The following is a 2822-nucleotide window of genomic DNA, read 5'->3' as shown; positions in this document are numbered from 1 at the left end:
GCGAGCGCCAATTTTTTTTTTTTGCGGGATAAATACTTGTATTACTCAAAAGTCATAGGACTACAATCATCATGCGAGATAACCAAGGTCTTCGGCTGCCCGGAACCTAGCCAGGTCATAGTTCTACCCTGGCCTCTACCAAAAGTACCTAGGCTATCACTAGCCTTATTTTGAGATCTAGACACAAGAGTAATACAAGTACGATGAAGACTCAAAAAGATGTCTAATCTCCTTCACTAGGGCTGCATAAACAGATCGATCAGTTCCCTCATATATGATCATAGACACAGCAACTTGCGCGTCCAACTCCAGCTCAATGGGAAGCTCTGATCGTTGTATAGCCAATGACAGACCCTTCATGCATGCACATAACTCCGCCTCCAGCGCTTCCCTGCATGAGTAGAGCGCCCTACACGCTGAGAAGATGATCTCCCCTTGATCATTACGAAGAATCATTCCGGCCCCGCCTCATTGCTGTTCATAAAAGATCCATCCGTATTCAGTTTTACCCAAACTTCCTTTGGTGGTGAGTAATGTGTAAAACTCAGTTACGATCACCAATTTCTTTACTGTAACCGACAAGGTGTCCATTGTTTCAAATAATAATAATTTTCATGAACATGTTTTCCATGGAGCAATGCTACATCTAAGAAAAAAATATTTACGTTTTACGTGATTAGCCAGTTAGCAAATTGTGATGGATTGGTAATAGGGGGAATGAGGGCCCACCTCCGTTGAATTCGGGGAGGAGGACCCGGTCCATTGTGTTGATTTTGCATGCAAAAAACATTCGATAAATGCAAATAAATAGTTCTCTGAAATACATGAACAGTAAAGCTTGAATAGTTCTGTTTGCAGCATTTCAAAGGTCCGCACATGAACATACATGGCACTTATTAGATGGCACTAACATTTGAAAGAAATTCTTCAATTGATGCTTCCATTGTGGTCGGCGTTTTCCCACCCTCTCGCAAGGTGCAGCAACGCTGTTCTTGACTCACCACCGTCGTCCAGCGCCTCCTTCGCTTGCCGCATTGCCGCTTGCGTCCGATGCCGGAGCTCCCGCCCATCATCGGACTCAATCAGCCACCTGACCTTCTCCGCCACCTCCTGGCCTTCCACCATTTCTTTGGCATACCCTTCCATGGCCACGGCCAGCCGCATCTCCTCGACTAAGAACACCTTGTTTGTGTGCTGCTCGGCGTACAGAGGCCATGCCAGCATCGGCACCCCCGCCATGACCGCCTCCAGCACCGAGTTCCATCCGCAGTGTGTGACGAACCCGCCCACCGCACCGTGCGCCAGCACTGCCTGCTGCGGCGCCCACGACATGACGACCAGTGCCCTCTCCTTGGTCCGGTCCAGGAAGCCTTCTGGAAAAAGCGTGTTGAGGTCGCCAGCAGGCTGGTGCTCGTCGCCGGTCGGGCGCCGGACAACCCACAAGAACCGTTGCCCACTCGTCTCCAGCCCCGCCGCCATCTGCTTGATCTGCTCAGCGCTGAACCGGCCCAAGCTGCCGAAACTGAGAAATACCACACTTGCCTTCGGCTGGCCATCGAGCCACGCGAGACACTCGTGGCGCTGCTGCGTCCCAGCCTCGTCGGGCTTGATCAGCGGCCCTATGCAGTACAGCGGCGGTGTTCGTCGCCCAGGGAGCGTGCAGAGGCCGGAGACGATGGCATCGGTGGCGCGCGGCTCCAAGGAGCGGCAGCTGTTGACGATAAGGCCCTGCGAGTTGCACAAGCGTTCGGATGCGCCGAGGAAGAACTTGCTGCTCAAGCTGTCGCGATCGAGGATAAACGCGGGCAGGTGATCTGCTGGTATCGGTGGCAATCCCGGGACGTGCAAAAGGTCACTGCCGAGGTCTCGGAAGCTCAGAGCGGTCTGCTCATGGATGACTTGCTGGTAGAGACAGAAGGCGACGCTGGCGATGCAAGTGGTGTGAAAGAAGTAGGTCGGGATGCCGAGCTCGACGCCGACGTCGAGCGCGCTGCTGCAGAAGAAATCGATGACGAGTGCTTCCGGGGCCGGGGAGGCGGACCGGAGGAAGTCACGGAGGTCCGGGTTGGAGGCGCGCGCGAGCCCGAAAAGCTGCGCCTCGAAACTCCCGGCGGGCACGTCGGAGGGGAGCGTGGCACGGGGGAGACAGTGGAAGGACAAGGACGGGCTGGCGGCCTCGATGCCGGCGAGGAAGGAACCACCGGCGCCGTGGCTATCCTCCCCGCCGAGGACGACGGTGACCTCGAGGCCCTGCACCACGAGCAGCTTGCCCAGCTCCACGGCTGGGAACAGGTGGCCCGGCATCCCCGGCGGAGCGTAGATGACAACCAGCTTCTTTGGAGTGCTAGTATTGTTTGGGGCTGCCATTCTGCAAAGTGGGAAACGACCTCTCCCCTTGCGTTTCCTGATGGCTGCTCGTCGTGCTAAAGGCGACTCGGAAGCAGATTTTTTCCCCAGCTCGCTGCTCGTCCACCCATCCAGCCGAGGCCGTGGACACACAGAGGCTCCGGACCGGCCCCATGGTGTCTGCTGCCGACCTGTCCAAACTCCAAAGAATATCAATTTGTTTTCGTATTCAGAAACAGATGATTCGACTCCGAATAGTGTGAGAGCGTATCTGGTGATACGGATTATTCGATGATACGATGCACCGGTGTATTCTGGACCACTGGATCACGTTCAGCAGGACAGAAAATGCACCATCTCACTGAGAGGGGCATTTTGGCATCGGGGAGCATATGCCCCTGGTTTTTAAAATGTGTTTTAAACGTATTTTAAAATGTCACAAAATTCAGATAAAATGTTTCGCACACACATCTCAA

The 2822-nt window shown here is 54.3% G+C and overlaps 1 pseudogene; it reads right to left on the bottom strand.

The window, feature by feature from the left end:
• Positions 1 to 832: 832 nt before the first annotated feature.
• LOC125539725 (anthocyanidin 5,3-O-glucosyltransferase pseudogene) lies at positions 833 to 2458 on the bottom strand (annotated as a pseudogene).
• Positions 2459 to 2822: the final 364 nt, after the last annotated feature.

This window comes from Triticum urartu, chromosome 2A (assembly GCF_056163025.1).
Source record: "Triticum urartu cultivar PI428250 chromosome 2A, HENAU_Tu73, whole genome shotgun sequence".
Taxonomy (NCBI): domain Eukaryota; kingdom Viridiplantae; phylum Streptophyta; class Magnoliopsida; order Poales; family Poaceae; genus Triticum; species Triticum urartu.
Note: the sequence above shows the minus strand (reverse complement) of the source record. Positions and strands in the feature narration are given on the sequence as shown.